At 40.7% G+C, this 18,766-nt stretch overlaps 1 long non-coding RNA gene across 2 annotated transcripts; it reads right to left on the reverse strand.

The window, feature by feature from the left end:
* Positions 1-11,927: 11,927 nt before the first annotated feature.
* LOC143127678 (uncharacterized) lies at positions 11,928-18,208 on the reverse strand. 2 transcript variants are annotated; one of them, XR_012987666.1, is made up of 4 exons: positions 18,003-18,207; positions 15,614-15,697; positions 15,222-15,324; positions 11,928-14,532 (listed from the first exon to the last, which is right to left on the reverse strand). It is a non-coding gene; the product is annotated as an uncharacterized LOC143127678 (long non-coding RNA). The 2 variants fall into 2 exon arrangements; XR_012987665.1 differs by having other exon boundaries at positions 15,222-15,697; positions 18,003-18,208.
* Positions 18,209-18,766: the final 558 nt, after the last annotated feature.

Genomic DNA, 18,766 nt, shown 5'->3' on the forward strand with positions numbered 1-18,766 from the left:
AGACCAACATACAAAAAAAGGTGGACCTCCTAGGCCCTACGGTTCTTGAGATATTCACAGAAAACTGTCTCCGGCCACCTACAGGCCAGTTGGTGTATAGTAACATAAATTAATTTATTGTGTGGCCCCCCATGAACGGAATTCCACGAAACTTGGCGTGCTTTCAGAGGGTGTCATAATGATCCTACACTTCCAATTTCGTGCAGTTTTGACTATGTTAGGTCACAGATACCTGCGATTACAACACCTCGTTTTTACTTTTTTGTGTTTAACTAGGTGGCGCTATACATGAAATGAGTGGTTATGGAATGGGTTGACATGGCCCTTTGAGATCAACATACAAAAAGAAAATGGTCATCCTAAACCCTACGGTTCTCGAGATATTCACAGAAAACTGTGTCTGCCCTACCCTCCTTTCGGGGGTCCAGTCCAGCGGGGGGGCTACAGATCAAAACGAAAAAAGGAGGTTCCATGCTATCCATGTGGGGTTACATGCCCACCAAGTTTCGTGTACCCCGGTCTTACAGTCCTGGGAATGTCCCGGGAATCCTTGACGGAAATTTGGACATGCGAAAAAAAAAAGAAAAAAAAAGAAAATCTGACTAAACCTATATGACCGCCGCTTCGCTGCGCGGCGGTCATAATAATGTTAATGCAATATTAACGATCAATATTGAAAATAAATAATACCATACATGTATATACCATAACTCATAAGAACCATTTAATTAATTAAATGTAAGCTGAGCAGACGTCTGTTGACCCCTTTTGAAAGACTCAAAACTATCACAGCCAGGAACGCAAAGCACTGGGCAGCTCATTCCCCCAATGAGGAACCACTGAGGAAACTGAGTCTTGAATCTGACCTAGCGTTTATGGCTGGTCGACACAACAGGCGCTCATCAGAAGACCGCAGTGGGTGGTTGGGGATGTAGAGTTGGATCATAGAATTGAAATAGCAGGGAGCAGATCCAGTGTGTCCTATAGTATAGGCTATAATTTCAATTTAATTCTGGTCACTATAGGAAGCCAATGAAGAGCAACTAAGAGGAGTTACATGTGTCCTGTTTGGCTGATTAAAGACCAGGCGTGCTGCAGCATTCTGAATCAATTGTAACAATATAACTACACAAGAAGGCAGGCCAGCTAACAGTGAATTACTGTACAATAGCCCAGCTTGGAGATAACCATGGCCTGTCCAAGTTGTGTGGAGTCTTGTGTCTGATCTTCCTAATGTTGTAAAGGACAAACCGACATGATGTTGCAATTGAGGCTACATGCTCAGAGAAGTTAAGTTGGTCATCAATTATGACCAAGTTACGTGCCGATCTAGTCAGTGTCAAGTGACATGTGGGTCAGTGGTCAGTGAATTGAATCAAGCTTGATGTTAATCTGTTGGGGAATAGCCTGCCGCAGCCAGCATGCAACAGGCATATTCTAAAATTTGCAGATGACTGTAATTGTCAGTCTCTTGAATTCTGAAAGTAATTGTGGTGAATAATTACTTAATATTAATCTTAGACTGGCGAACTTCAGGAAAAACTCAGGAATTTAGGTTTATTCTGTTACAAGCAGAGAGAGTACAAAAAAAGGTCTATGGTCTATGTAGGCCTAGCCCACATAGTTAAGAAACTGGCTAAGTTTCAGGTGGACAAAACATTGATGGCATTGTTTTATAAAGCTTTTATTGAGTCAATCCTCACATTCTCCATTATCTGCTGGTATGGAAATGTCACCATCAGAGACAAAAATGCACTTTCCAAGATTGTAAATGTGGCCAGTAAGATAGTGGGAGTGAAGTTTGTTAGTCTCACCGAATATATATATATATATATTCCTTCTCTTATTTATTTAAGTTTTATCTTGGTTTTACTGACTCATCTTTTTAGGCATCGTCAGACCTATTTATCACAACTAAATTATGTTGTTACAAGTGCAATTTTCTTTTCTGCCATATGTTGGGGCAGTAGCATTACAGCCAAGGACACTAAGAAACGGAATAAAATCATAAGGAAGGCTGGCTTTGTGTTGGGGACAGCTCTAGAGCCCCTGGAGTTGGTGGTGGAGAGAAGGATGCTGCATAAACTGTTAAATATATTGGACAATACCTCACATCCACTACACAACTTACTGGTCAAACAAAAAAGTGTTTTCAGTTGGAGGCTACGCCAACTAAGCTGTAAGAAGGACTTTTTACCCACTGCAATAGCACTTTATAATGACTCCCCCCTATGCAGAGAGAGAGGAATAATATTTTTTGAATAATTTATGTATATATGTATGTATATGTGAATGCTGTGTTTGTCTGTGCTGCTGGAATACTGTAATTTCCCTTTGGGGATGAAAAAATTAATGATTAAAGTCTGTCTATCTATCTATCTATCTATCTATATGAGAATATCTACATTATCAAAAGAGTCAAGACGGACAATGGAATCTGAAGATTCCATCGAATGATGCATTTGACTGGTAACAATTATCAGGCCATTCCGTTTAGGGTAACATCATGATGTCATAGAACAGTACAGGGTAAACTGGATTTTTTGTTCACTATTTCATGAGTTGGTGTAGAAGTTGGCTGGTTTCAGATTTTGTGGTCATTTGATGTTTGGATTTTAATTTCTGGCAGTCTAATTTTAATGTGGTTCTGTTGGTTTTTGGCCTGCTGCCTGGCAGCACGCCAGGATGAGCACGGTTCAGATAAAACAATTAAGAAACGCGTCAAAAAATACAAACTGGAGGACCTAAAGAGAGAACTGAAGGCTTTGGGGGTTAATGTTGACATGGACAAGGATGAAAATAAGAAGAATCCCAAAAAGAAGACCAAAAAGGAACTTCAAAAGCTCCTGATAAGGGAACTGAAGCTAGTTAAACATGGCAGAATCAGACTGGAAAAGAGGGCAAGGGAGAGAGCAGAGGGATTAACTCTGCCCATGGAGATCCCTGAAGACGTTGTAATTGTTCTTCATGACCTAGACACATACTTGGACAAACAATTAGAAGAATCAGAGATAAATGAACAGAGGGAAGATGATATACAGCTCGTGATGAAAAACCTTCTGGATCAAGTTGAAATGAACAGCGCAGACAGAAAAGAGGTTGAGATCACTGAACGGCAGAGGGAAGAAGGTGTAAAAGTTGAGCTTGACAGTCTCCTGGACAAAGTGGATTCAACTTTGAGTGAGTAGAAGACATCAGCTCATAAGAAGTAGTTGTCAAGTCAAAACTGAGCAAAACTGTGATCCCCCCCTATTATGTTTAGCTTCAGAAGGATTGAAAGAAGGAGAAAAGGTGAGCGTGTTGAGGCCAGAGGCTGGAGATGGAAAGAAGGCCGAGCTGGAAGCTCATTTCTGGGGTGCCAGAGGGAACCTCAAAGACTCCATCCCCATGAAGAGGTTTCGAGTGGCATGCAACAGCAGAAGACGGCTGACCTTGTGAAGGTTAACAAAACCATCAATAAAACCAATACCAGAAGTCAGATCATTGTGTGGGGATATTTCTGTGGGAACTGGGGAACCTTGAATTGGAGGGATGATGGAAAGGGACAAAAAAGAACCTGTTTTCAGTTTGGCTTGGGGGACATTCTGCCCACCAGTAGAGGAATTACCCAAGGCAGAAGGCTAAAGCAACACTGGAATGCCTCAAAAACATCGAGGAGAATAAAATCCAACTAAGAGTCTATAGAGTGCAGGACCAATATTCATCAACCTAGAAGTTCCATATACATTTTAGGAAGAGGAATTGGAGGGGAAAGCACTGCAGACCAATGTGCAAAGTTGGCACTGTCTCACATCAAATGAATTAAGGTTGTTGTAGACTATGCACTTTGTCTGCATTATCTGCATGTATTGGGGTTAATTAGAAAGCCAATGAAGACTAAGAAAACTACCGGTAATAACATTACCATTCTATAGTTAAGTTATAGTCTACTAGTTCCAGCAAAAAATATGTTAGATTAGTTTATCAACTGTCTCTGAGTCTAGAGCCTTTGAGAACAGGTGGCTGCGCACCAGAGCTTTGCTGAGACAGTGACAGATCACGAACAAAGATATTTTTGTCTTTATTTGTTTCGTTGGAAAATACAATTTCAATGTTGGAATGTTAGGAAGACATGTGGCTTGTAGAAAATGGGTTCATAAATTACATCGCTGAATGTAGGGCTAAGGGATTGGTCATATTCCGAGAAGATGTTCATTTCTCCCATAGGAATACATACTGGACCTCCCGCTAGACTCCTAAATGGGAGTGGCAGTTGCAAACCCCACGCCACAGCATGCCAGAATTTACCCTCTTATGAATCGTCTCGCTTTATCAACCATCTCTGGTAATAACTAAGAGACGTCACCATGGTGACGGGGAAGTAAACAGAAGGCAAAACTTCAATTCTCCCATCTATGGCTTCTAGAAGGGCTGCAGGGTCTACATGTCCCAATGCTCCTCTGGTTGAATACTGGGTAACCTTTCATGGAGTAGGGTTGCAGTATTGTGCAAGACTGCACAGGCCACACAGATGTCACACACTCTGTCCAGAGCAACTCTGAGGATTTTACGGCACTGGAATCTAGACTAAATTTGTTCAAATGCCATTTCAATCCATGCCGTGGTGTGCATAATGGAAGGCCCTCACTATCTCTGTCACTGGGTCTTTATAGGGTGTGAGTATGTGTGGTAGACAGAGATGGTCCCCACTCCCCTAACAGAATCCCATTGAACTCTTTGCATTGAAGAATCTCTATGCACTATTCTGAACTAATACATGGAGATAGTGCAAATGTTCTGAAAATCCTCGCATCATTGACAGAGCCAGGCCATTTTGCCTCAATGTTGGAGATCAAGTACCTTGATTCAATTGATGATGTGACCAATGATTTGACAATTTGCTTGGCAGAACAGCAATTTAAGATGGATTTTCATGGCTGACAAGTCCCTGAATCATGTGAATATTGGCCTTGAGATTTGGGTCTGATTGCTAAATATATCTTGTCAGTGATATGAGTAGGAGTACCGATGACAATAATCGGTTTGGTTACATTATTTTCAATGGGAATGTCCTGACTGGACGTGATGCGGTGTGTGTGCGTTTTCATCAGAACTTTTGTTGGACGCCCCGTTTCTGTAAACGCCAATATTGCGCAGCTCCACACATGCTGCCACCACCTGACACACTCACTCGGGCCACACAAGCAAGGCATGCCCTGATGACCCCTAAATGTCTATCTTGACGTTTGTGAGCCAGGTTGTACTTTGCTTGCTCCCTTGTTTAGGGTCAGAGTCATCTTTAGCCTAAGGTGAAATCCCAGAAAATACGGGAATTATGGTCAGAACCAGACCACCTCGGGTCTGAACTGGTCACCATGAGCCTACCCTGCAGAGAGAGACCCTAACAATCCATGAGCCAATGTTAAAGGAATCACTGCGGAGGGGCGGTGGTTATATAGGGTCAAGTTAATATAAACTTTGAATATAAACTGCTCAGAGTAGTTTAGAGGTTAGTAACTAGGTTAGTAGCAGCCTACCTCGGTTAAAACTACTTCACCTTTCATAGTATGGGTTAATCACAATATGTTCGGAAAATTCTAAAACAAAGATGTTTTTAATACTTCAAAATAACATTTGATAAATTAACCTTACATTTTTCAGTAGTCAGTAGATTTGAACAAAATCTGGTTTGGTTCTTACTGAGGCTTTTACTGCCTGAAATATCCAAATTTGTTTACCACACTTGGAATTTAGTGCTGGGCTGGTGGGTGCCTATTTCCGGCCTTTCACACGGCACATCAACGGTTAGACCGAGAATTCTCCACTGGAGCTCCAAACGGATTTGTACACGAAGCCTTACAACACTTTTTACAGCTCTTTGAGTCACGGTAAAATTTCATTTTTGGTACATAGCTAATTTAGATACACTTATGGTGTGGGTGCTTGGGTTTCTTCACGAATCCGCCATCTTAGTTTGTTTATAAATGCATATTAAGTGACACATACATGTATATAACTGGAAATAGGGGACGGGCGGTAATTGGTGCTTTTACGATATGTCATTAAGTGACACATGAGAGGTGTCACAACAGATAACAGATTGGCCAGCAGGGTGCCCAACAGGCCTTGTCTAGAAACCCTGAGTGTGACGGATTCTGGAGAAAAAGCATTGAAATGTGATAAACACAACCTGGCATTTCAGACACATATTATAGTATAGTTAATGTATATTTTTAGATAAATACAGTGTTTTGATGGCTTTCTGGTAGCAATTTGACACTTATCTTTTTACTTTTACAACCCACAGTACGGGGAGTGTTCTAATATACAAAACAAGAGCACTGCTGAGCACAGAGTGTTTTCTTTATGAGTGAATAAACAAGCAGCCTTCACCACCTAGTTATACTTGCCCCTACAGCCCAGTCTGGCTACCCCATTGGCCCCGTTGTGTGGGATGAATACCAGTATCCCGCCGTGTGAAATAACCATGAGCAGTCTTGTTTTGAATACACCACAGAGTATTTGTTATACAGTTTGCCAAGGGGTAATGATTGGGCTTTGGGCTAAAGGTCATCACAAACATGCTTTTGCCAACACACCTTTGGTATCATGGTTACACAGTATGATAGTGGAGGGGGAAAATACTTGTGATTTATAATGAATGGAAGAAATCATAAATACATTTATGTTCCCTATCTAATCTGTCTTTGCTCCTACACTTCAATGCAAGAAGTATGCAGTGCTATTGTACAGTTGCCAATGAACCATAAATTACACAAAAGTTTGTCTGACAACCCATGAACTCATAATTTCAGCTCTTGGACATAGGGGAGATGATTTAAATTTTCAAAAGCTGGAGAAAAGTAAGGTGCTCCAGAACGTGAACACAAGCCCAGAACTCAGACTGCATTGGAACAGAAGCACATTTGTTTCAGAACAAAAGTTCCTGAGGAATGAGGTGAATGGAGTCCTCCCACAGGTTATCACACAAGATATCTTATGATCAACAATAGCATGTTATTGACCGGGTCTGAATGTGTACTTAATTTGCTTGTTTTTCTGAACAAACTTCACTGGTGTGCATACATCCTTGTCAAAAGTATACAATAAAGTGTGCTATTAATTGTATTTCATAAAACAGCTTTTAAGTATAATTGGTAACATATTTTTGTTTTCCCATTAATAAGAAAAAGGATTTCTTTCTGTACATATGGGGAGAATTTTCCATTTTCAGTTAATGGCATGCGCTTGTTTAAATATTGAATCAAATTGTGCATTCAGAATACCCAGTAGCCTATTATAATCAAGAGCAAATGACCCATGGACAGTGAGCAATGACTTGCCTGCCAGAGGGGAAAGACAAGAAGTCTTTGCTTTCCATGTGGTTTACCGTAAAAGGCCGTTCTTTTGACAGACTTTGTGTGTGTGTGTGTGTGTGCGCGCGCGTCTATTTTCACCCATCAAATATTTCATCTTAAATCAAGACTTCATCATGCACATGGAGCTATTCAATGTGGAGAATTATGGGGTTGGGGGGGGGTGGTTTGGCCTTAACAGCAGACTGTCGTATCACTTAGGCCCAAGCCTAAACACATCTAAATGACTGGAATAAATGAGTCACTTGATGTACTTAATGTTCCAGAGAGATTCTCTGGAAGGAAAGGATCAGATTTACCCATAATGCCCGAGACTTCAACACACGGCTCTCAGCACATTATTGGATATTGTATTGTTTTTGTGCAATAACATACAAGATTGTGACATGGTTATGGTTATAGTATTTAGCAGAAGCTTCCAGCGACTTCCAGAATATGAACATTACAATAGTTAAAAATTGACAGTTTTTGTTACATATCCAACTCTCGGCTCTCCAAATCTAAAGGCTCTTCACTGTGAGATGCATGCACACTCAAACAGCACACTGACCATGCAGTCTCTGTGGTATTTGGGTGTTGTTCTGGAATCACCTTGGATGCAGGTAGAAGGCTGTGTGGTATTTCAAAAGGCCCTCATTATTTGGAATGTGTCTAGCTTCATCTCCCCGGCATACATTCTGGGGCCACCATGCTGTCACCACGTGATACCAAATAGCGTTCCTTTCATTGGAAAGCTGGAGTGTTGTTGCCAGGGTGGCTGTTGTGGAAGAAGCTTTGGTTCAAGAAGAGGTAGATGTTTAAGTTAAAACGCAGGCACTGTATTCTTCTACAAGTGTTAAAACAAAATGTGGCACTGTTCAGAGCACTGTTTTAATAAAGCTTTGGTCACTACAAAGGTTGGCCCCTAGGGGGCAGTACTTCTCTATTTTGAGGGGATGAATGTGCAAACCATACTCAACCAGGAATTGTGTGTGCCCCTTCGATAATATCACTCCTGTGCTTCTGCCAGCCATGTAAAATACCAAGTTAAATTGCAGCCTGAATATCTATTATAGATATGTATCTAATATAGCCTAGTATATTAAATAAAACACCCTCAGTGATTTTTATTTTATTTTAGATTATTGAAACACATTCTCTCCAAAACAGCCTGTTTGGACCATTATTTTCTGATGTATTAATTAATTTTTAGACAACAATAAACAAACTGTCATGGACTAGCATTTCCACGGCATTAGAGGACTTGAGAGGATGACAGTTGAAGAGTGGTTATTCCGCTCAAGCTCCCATGTTTTGATATTAAGTGTTCTCTGTCTGAGAAATTGCCTGAGAGCTGCTTCCTGCCAAGATAATTGTACCAGTTTGATTACTGTAATCAAGGAGTCAAAAGAACTATGATATCCTGCTGTCAGTCAAATCAAAAAGCATGGGAAGGGGGGTTGTTTCTTTACCAGGAAAATGCTATGCAACACACAACTTGTATTCCACATCTTTTATACCAATGTGTCTCAGCCTTGACATCTACACAAAGATAGTATATTACATACTCAGGATGTTTTACCTTCATTTGAGGGTCAGTAGACTATCTCTCTACATTAAATATTTTCTAGAGATGATGCTTATTTGAGAATAAGGAAATTTACCTGAAGGAAAAATACACGGCAATTGTTTATTGGGAAAATAGTTTATTCACATATTAAGACATGTTTTAAGCAGGGGTTATATTTATTTCTAGTTTCACAGTCCATAGATGTCACTCTTTCACAACTTATTTTAACCCATAACACTCGGTGTGAGACTGAGACATACCCTGTTGATTTCGCAAATAGTTGTAATGTGAAGTATATAGTAAACTGCATACAGAGTATTTGTGTGTGTGACGCACATATATGGGTATTGAACTTTCATTCAAATACACACACTACAGTCGACACTGTAAGAAGTGTAACAGTGTGAAGTGTAGCTCTCAAAACTCATTTTCAAAGAGGGTACAAACACAACCACAGAAAACATGCCCAGACTCAAACCATCCATTATCCAGGGAAAATATTTTGGATCAGGATTTAATTCCAAATCTATCAGGGAAGCGGCGTGGTTATATTTACAATTAATGCTTTGTGCATTGTGCATTGTGCAACACAGAGATTCTCTCCAGGTGCCAGTGCAGACTAGACTTGTGGTGATTTCAAATGCAAGAGGCGAGACATCTGTCAAGGTGAGACCATTAAAGCTGACAGTATGATCTCCATGGAAACTAAGCAACCTTTTGCGAGATTGATCAACAACACAACACACTTTAAGCTCTATGCATTAAAGTGCAGTAGTGTTTCTTGGTTTTTGGTGAGCTTATATGCCGGAATATAGTTGTTCTCAATCTCATTTTGATTTACCCAGAAATCAATTTGGAGATCTTATAAATTGAAAGTGAAATTACATGTTCATTATTCAATTGATTTCACTTGAAATCAGCATATAGTCATGGGAAATTCACATTCGTCATAATCTTAACACAGGTGTCCATTCGGGTTAGTTTATTAGAATTGTTAGTTAGTTGTTAATTGATTGTTAGTGTTTATTTTGGTTAGTGTTGTTAGTGCTGCACCTCGTCTGACTAAATTAGTAACACTATGTTAAGCCTAAGAGTAAGTAAAAAAAAATCCACCAGTTATTCACCATGACAAGGAGGATCACACAGATCACTCAGATTACTACATCACTACATTTATAGTACTGTATGCTTTTAACAACTATTCAAATATTTCTCAGTCTATAAGCATATCATTTCATCATATGACATTTTTTTTTTTTAAATAATTCTGTTTTCAATTTGAATCAGTTGCTAAAAGCATGCAGAACCCTTAACCGATTGCAGATTGTGGTGCTAGATTGAGGACGGTTTAGAATGTTAGAGAGTAGTAGGAAATGCAAGTGACACACAACTGAAAAGGAGATGCAGGGAAGTGTTAGGTAAAGAAGAGACAGGTTAGTACCAAAGCAAGGAAGCAAACTGGCGAAGCAAACTTACCAGCGCGAGTACAGGCCTAAGACGTTAGTCTTGTCATTTCCACTACCCACAAAGAGCAGGATTTCAGCACAGCACATATTCGAATAACACTAGCATCAGCTCTTAGCCTTCCGAAAAGGTCACACACACATTAAAACAGCAGGGGTCTACAGCGAGGCCCAGAGAAGGCCAGTCCAGAGCTCCCGGGGAGCATCTGTTGGGACATACCCTTGGACAGACCCTCACAACATATTCCTGGGAGAGTCTGTGCCCTGCAGATATCTGATTTGCTTGAGCGCTATACAGCATCTACTGATTACGGATTAGACTGCTCTACCACCTCAGGCTAAGAGAATGTTCACATTACTTGAATCACACAACGGCCCTTTGTGTTTTGGTGTCTGTAGAATATGGGGCCTTTAAGGCCAGCATGATTGAAAGTGGCTACAAATGATCATAGCTTAATGAAGATCTCACTGGGAATCTAACTGTGACCCTGTGTTTAGTGTGTGAGACTACTGATATGGATGTTAATAAAACCACAATTTGTCTGCCACAGAAATATCCTGCTGAGATTTTCTTTCATCTACTCAAGACTGGCCTTTTAAATGAATGATTTAATAGATTTACTTGAAGATCTGTCTGCCAAATCTGAGCACAACCAAAATAGAATTATACTGGATAACAGCAGTTTTAGAACTGCAACTACATGTGATGTCAACATGGCTGGCTATTGTCACAGTGAAAGGCAAAAGATGTGACCCTCAGCAAGACACCTCAGATACAGATCATTCTGTTAGTGTAGTGTTTCTCAAACTTTTTCAGACGAAGGACCACTTAACTAACCAATAAAAAAGAAACGCACAGACCACCTAGCTAAAAAAAGATTAGACCTACTTTAACAGTAGGCTATATTAGCCTACACAATAGGCCTACTCACTGAACCACCTTGCTTATTGTCTTTGCACTTTGCTTATTGTGTCAGAGGATTCATATGATTTAAACTGGCATATCTTACATAGGCAGTGTTGTGTTTGGATTTACATACAAGTTGGTTCAATATTGCAAACAACTCATCTATATTATATTTTACCTAATCTGCTCGCGGACCACTTGGGATAGCTTGCGGACCACCAGTGGCCCCCGGACCACACTTTGAGAAACACTGTGTTAGTGGTTAGTCAGCATATTCCAGGTCGTAAGCAACTGGAAGCAAGGGCACAAACTACAGTGAGATTAAGTTAGTAATAGCGCAACTATAGCGCAGTGAGATTGTAGGTTAGTAATAGCGCAACTATAGCGCTGTGAGATTGTAGGTTAGTAAGAGCGCAACTAGCGCAGTGAGATTGTAGGTTAGTAGTAAAGTGTTACGCACACATCAGGAAGTGACAAAGAAGAACCTTTTACAAGGCACAAGAATAAGGTAAAAAAAGCCTTGGCAATATAATATACATCACCATTTAGTACCTTACACACCCATAGCATTCACCTACACAACATACAAATCATACCACTCTGAAGATACGTTAACATCCATGCACGCACACACACAAATACACAATATACCCAAGGCATGTCAGTTTACCAGAGGAAGTAGGCAAGGTGGATGCAATTAAGGAGGTGTGAATGGAGGCAGAAGATGTTAAATAGACACAGCAAGACTGTGGTGCACCAAAGTTAGCTTGTTGGTTAATCGCTGTTAGTTCTGGTTAGCAGACCAGGATTGTCCTGGTGAGGGTTAGTTTTACATACAGTGTTCCAAGAGCTTATGGCAAAGCCTGTTGTCTCATGCAGCATTCCATTCACAGTATGTACACACACACACACACACACACGCACACGCACACACACACACACACACACACACACACACACACACACACACACACACACACACAGAGTGCACACATGTAAAGAAGGAGAATGAGTACCAGGGGGAGAGAATATGATGCAGGGTACTCTAAGTTGCATAGCCACAGTCTTGGAAAGAACAAGCTGAGCAGAAAACATTCTCAAAACATTCTGGAACACCAAAGGAATGTTTACATTTCAGAGGGCCACTCTTGTTCTGAGAATGTTCACCTCCAGCTACGACAGCAAGCAAGAAATAAGACGCGATAGGCAATCTACAGTAAGCTCATAAGCAACCTTGTTAGTGGTGTTAGGCATCATTAGTATTTGAAGAGGGAAAGGGAAAAACAGTTGTTAAAATCAGTGTTAGCAGGGGGACAGCAAAAGGGGAGGAAATGTGTTGCAGCCCGCTATGCAGGGAAACAGACATCACAGAGAGAAAGAGATAGGTGTTAGTCTCTAAGATGTGCGATTTTTAGATGTTAGTGTTGCCACAAGGGAACTGTAAGCATATCCATGTTAGTTTTTTTTGTCTCTATTTTCATTATTTCAGTTGTAGTGCACTGGTTAGATAGCAGCTCGCCAGCTCGCCATATGTGGTTGAAAAATGTATTGTTTTTTAGTTCTGCAAAGAATGCTAATTAGGTCTACTGAATAGCAAGGATCTTAGATTGTATGTTGGGTTATGTACTTCCTACAAGAAAACACGTAATTTAGGTTATCATTTTAAAGATATCTTGGACAACTGAAGATGTACTGTTGATCAAAACCATAAATTGACATCACAACATCAAAATCACGACTTAATATTAACCTCAAACTCTTACATCAGCAAAGCAATCCATTAATCCATTACCCAAATGCATGAAATTACTGACCGCAGCACTAATCCAAATCCAAAAGGATTAAGCCAGGAATACATTTAGTCAGGAATCTATTAAATCTAACCTACCACCATTTATGGGGGAGCTTTAGAAGGAAACACTTACTGCATGCAAGTCAAATGTTACCTGTCTGATAACCTATACAGTGCACTGCAAATGAAAGTGAAAAGCCATCAGCATTTGTGTCTAAAAGGTGGGGATAGGGTGCGTGTTCTCAAAGAACACATGATGTGAGCACATAAAAGTGTGCGAAGAGTCCAGGTCATTGAGGGTTATCTCAACACAATTCGCCAGAAACTTCTTTAGCTCAAACAAAGCACATCAGTAAACGCATGAAAAACACCTCACGAATCCAGTAATACACAACAGAGCTTGCAACCCTCCATCACCTGGTTCTTCTGTTCCACGGTTATGCAAATGGCAAGAGCACAAAGCAGTCACGCAGAGTGTAGTAGACAAACAGGTATGCAAATACACTGCAGACAACCAAGGCCACAGAGGGGGTGATGAGAGAGAGGACAAAGAGAGACGAGAAAGGCGTGTAGAAAAAAAGAGAAAAGGAGAACCACCACGCAGCTCAAACTCCCCTGCGCAAAAAACACACTTCCACTTCTCTCACGTGTACTTCTCTCTTGCCAGTCTGTGTGACACACTTTTGCTTCCTCAAGTGCAGGACACAAAGTGAGACAGCAGATTAGAGGAAGCGTTTGAAAGATATGTTTCAGTTGGTGCAGCTTTCTGTGTAATGCTCTACCTGTCAGCAGTAGGTCTCACTCTCACACATACAAATGACTTCACTTTGCCATATAAGGATTTCATCCTTAATGGTCACATATTGTATATTGTTGAATATATAGTAGAGCTGCAACAATAAATTGATTATTAGATTAGTTGTCAACTATTAAGTTAATCGCCATTTGGTAAGCAGTTAATCGGTTGGTGTCATTTTTTTTAAGGAAAATAATCTCAAAATTCTCTGACTGCAGCTTATTTAACTTGAATATTTTCATCTTTGCTTACTCCTCTTTTACAGTAAACTGCATATCTTTGGCATGTGGACAAAACAAGATATTTGAGGACATAATCTTGGGTTTTGGGAAACACTGAATGGCATTTTTCCCTATTTACTGACATTTTATCAATGAAACAAGTAATTAATTGAGAAAATAATCAACTATGAAAATAATCGTTAGTTGCAGCCCTAATGTATGTGTAACACATTGTTTGTATTTCTTGATCGCCAGTATAGAGTAACATTCTTAAAAGTATGGACACAAAGGTAAGATCTTTTCAAGCGTTTTGTGCTTGTCTCAATGCTAGTTCAGTGCAGCTACTTGACATCAGTAAATGGTTGACCGTCTTCCTGAAGCACCATGCGGTTTCTCCCCTTGCTGAATTCCTCCGGAGTGCTCAGGAATGGAAACAACACCTCCATTTTCTGCAGTAAACAAGGGTATGGACTGAGTCACTGCAACTGCACATTTTTTATGGTACAACTTGATATGAGAAGGCTAAGAAAATGTTATGGTTTAAAATCCCCACAAACATTATCAAATTATGGTGCTCGCCTCAGTGCTTAAATTCATGTGACTGCCTAAGCAAGGATTCAAACCTTGCATAGCCAGCGGCAAAAGTGTTGCTCAGAAGTGTGACTAAATTTTAAGCCTTACTGAGGGTAGGTAATCAGCTCATCCTGACATTTTCTATGAGCAGCAGCATCAGCATTTGCCCTTCCTGACCTGACAAAGAAATCTTACCCTTCAAATATGAAACTTCGCCATCCATGGAAGCAGATTATAATAATCTGATTTAACAGTCGTGCCTAGCTTCAGGTCAGACTTTTCTAGCACAGCTGATAGGTACAGTAAAATACTGTGCATTTATTAATACACCACACTCAACCTAATCCTTCCTTTCTTACACCCCAGCCCCTCTCGAATCTAATTTCTTTTTTTCAAGACCAACATGACACAAACCTAAACTGAGGTCGATTTATGAACCCTTCATTTCAAGCAGCTTGATTGAATTTAAAATGAAATGAACATAACATCACACCATTTTATACTGAAAATGCCGCTCGCTCCCACGGCAAAAACGCATACATAGTAGTCTCAGTGATATTTCTACCGAAATGACGGGGCGCTCTGGTGACTCCTCCAAGCGGACAGGAGCACGCAGGGGGCCAGGTAAGGACGCTGATCTCCTCTCGGTGTGGACATCCTTCAGAGCCCTGTAGGGGAGCAGAGAGGTGGAAAGCAGCAGAGAGTGGAAGGCAACTGTGTGCGTCGCAGCTAAGTGTGTCTCTACATGTGGGCCACCATGGCTGATTTAGCCTTCAGCCATAAACCATCTAAAAGGCAAAACTGTGACTGAACGGATAGAGCATACACGCAAACGGGGTGAACACACCTAGTCGAGTGTATGCAGTGCTCCAAATACTAAAACTGAAAGACAGAAACACAGCGTTGTGTATAAAACATAAGTGTGTGTAAAAGATATTTAATATACAGTACTTGTACCTGGGTAATCGAGGTCCCAGTCAGGGGGATTCTGGTAGCCAAACTTCATCCATTCTCCATTTCTATGGGGTCAGGGGCTGGACTCTGTGAAATGTGTTTGGCACAGTTAAGTCTGTGGGTTAATGTCTAGCAAGTATCTCTAAATAATAAAAATAAGACAATCATTACAGTTATTCAGCACATGGAATAGCCTATGCAATGTTACTTATAGTGAAGGAACAGTTATTTATAGTTGTATCACTGAACATATTTACATTGTAGCATGTATATGGATGACATTGAGACTATTCTTCCATAGAGATTTGATCCTAAAAAAAATAAAGATTGATTTCAGTGACCTGACCAGTACAAAGGGGCATGGTGTCATAGTCAACCTTAGGGCTGCTGAGCCCCTGGGGGAACAATCCTGTAAATAAATGAGGTGTCAAAAATATGCCTTTGGCCTACTACACAATGACCTACACATGAAATGTGGTGTAATCCACAAAAGGTGAAATGAGCATCAGGGAGGCATATGAAAGGAACTGCAGAGCTTGTCTCTTATGTTATACCAGTTTCCGTTTCAGTTTTCAGGCTCAGGAGCAGTTGCTGGGAGACTTGGCAAGACTTTGCAAGATGATAGACAGCTATAGGGCATCTGCAAATATTTTATGAGGAAAGACTGCAGTGCTGTGGAAAATGAAGGGTCATAGTAGATGTGAAATATCCATCTGCTGCAGACCACAGCAGAGAAATACACCACTGACCCCCACCCCCCCATCCCCTCCCCCCCACCAGTTTTTGGTTGACGATTCCTGGGACACCGGTGCACATGAAACATGGTAGGCATGTAGCCCCACTAGGAAAAAGAAGAAAATAAGCTTTTGGTCTCTGGGGGCCACCCCACCTCCACACTGGGCCCCCAACCAAAAACAGGAGTGACCGACAGCAGTTTTGGCGGAATAACTGATGCTCCAAGATTACAAAACACACACACACACACACACACACACACACACACACTAACAGGAACAGTGGCAATGAACACAAGTTTGTACACACCCACATACACTGGCACACACACATGCACACTAGTCATATTGCAAAGCAGCGTGTATCATAATGAATACTTTGTCCATTGTTGCAGACTTGTCTTAGTGAGGTTGTGCACACAAGATTGTGACCTTGCTGAGAATATGAGAATGAGTGTGGCGTTAGAACACATATTTCTGAATAAAATTAGAACATTTTGTGAAATGTGAATCTGTATGTCTGATGCATTCAATGGGCGTTCTCTCAGGCTGCCAAATGTATCATCTCCAACAGTTTGTAACTCAAGTAGCTTAACTATCTGAATGTTAGGTAACCTAATAATCATTCCATGGCATAATAGCCTATACACTCACATGTAGGCTACTTTTGGGGGGAGAGTAAAATACAGTGACACAAGATGGTCTCAAAAGCCCATATGAAAGCCACAAACTTTTTGAATGCAAACATCATCGTGTGCTAAGCGAAAATATGTAGCCTACATAATTTATAAGACATTGGAGACATAAACCTGTTAGTGAGAAGCCATTTCCCACCTAATGGTAACCGACTAAACTAAAGCTGACCAGCACGCGCCTTCATTTGGTGCGCGCTCGCCTCAACCACTGCAGGCTACTGTGCATATCCTGTCAACTCCATCTATCTCGCATTCTTGATATTCGTTTTTACTGTGGAAACGGTGGTTCTGCATTCACCTGATAATTCCTTTGGCTCCTATTCAATATTCCACTGCCCTGAAATACTTAACAAATACGCTATTTTAGAAGTAGGCTATACTGCTACTATAATAGCCTATACACAATGAAATAAATACTTTGTCCGAATGGTAGTAAGATAAAAAAAAATGTGTAAAAGGCAGGATGGCGCTGTTTGTATGGCCCCGGCATTAGTGAGAATACAATTACGCATAGTCTGCCCGAACCAATTATGTTGCGATTAGTATTGTCATTATCGGTACGACCACGGTGGTGACAATCCGACATCCAACAAATAGGGTATGGTTTTTGTATTATTAATTACTCTAACTACGAACCCAAACCATTTACCACAGTCCTTACAACTACATCCTTTTTTAATTGCGTTGTAAGTGATCAAGACATCATTAGTACACTGTCAGAACACAGAAATCGATCACAGGATTGTTAGATCGCAGCAATTCCAAATCTGGTATTATAGGCTATTTCCATTTATAAAGGCTGCGAATTGGAAAAACAAGAGGGATAGGTCTAATCGTGTAGCCAGCATCGCCTAAATACAAAATAGTCGAGGTGCTTTATTACAACTACAAAAGGACTGTAAAGCATCTGTTTGTCAGCGTTGTGTCTACGCGTGTGTGGTAAAGGTTGAATTGATAACCTACCTTTTCTGCGTTGGGGTGTAATGTCATTTGCCAACATTCGGAGGTTTCTTCCATCGCATGGGTGTATTCGCGAAGAACAGAATACGAAATGTGGTCAGAGATTGAGTAGACTGCTGTTGAAAATGATTCAGATCACCGTCCGCTGGGAAAACTCCTCCCAGCGCAGCCTATCTCAGCATCTCTTCTCTTGGTGGTGTCGACCAGCTGCTTTCAAGAAGGCTAGTTGTCAGGCTCAGGCAGGATTTTTTAGAGACAGGTATCCAAGGCAACCGCATGGAAATCAGCAGTAGCCCATAATAAGCGCAAGCTGATAATATGATCTCCAGCGGTTCCTTACTAATTTATTCAGACCTCAGTAGTGTTATTTTTGAGTGCCTATATTTAATTAAAATTTGTTGGCTTGAATTAACACATTTATTCCACTTTTGGCCTAGCCTACATGACTACGAACTATTGTGTAAAATTAGTAGGCATATATTTTTGATAGCTACCCTGTTAAATGTGTAGTTAGAAAAAAAGCGTAGCATATGGTCTTGTCTTCCGTCTTGGCTGGTTTGCGCAATATTGTGTCTCTCAATGAGTTACCTGTGCTAATGAAGTTTGGCAAACTAAGCACTAAAATGTGGTAGGCCTAGCTGTAACAGAAGGCCTATTTTGGGACTTAAGTTATACAAATAACGGTTGAGCACGAACGTGTGGTTTCGGAGTGAAGAGGTAGGCAGGCAGTCATCATGTTGAACAAGTGGTTGATGAATAAACAATGG

This window comes from Alosa pseudoharengus, unplaced genomic scaffold, assembly GCF_046254945.1.
Source record: "Alosa pseudoharengus isolate Yale_2024_CS ecotype anadromous, Long Island Sound unplaced genomic scaffold, YU_APseudo_1.1 YU_APseudo_1.1_scf_17, whole genome shotgun sequence".
NCBI classification, from domain to species: Eukaryota; Metazoa; Chordata; class Actinopteri; order Clupeiformes; family Clupeidae; genus Alosa; species Alosa pseudoharengus.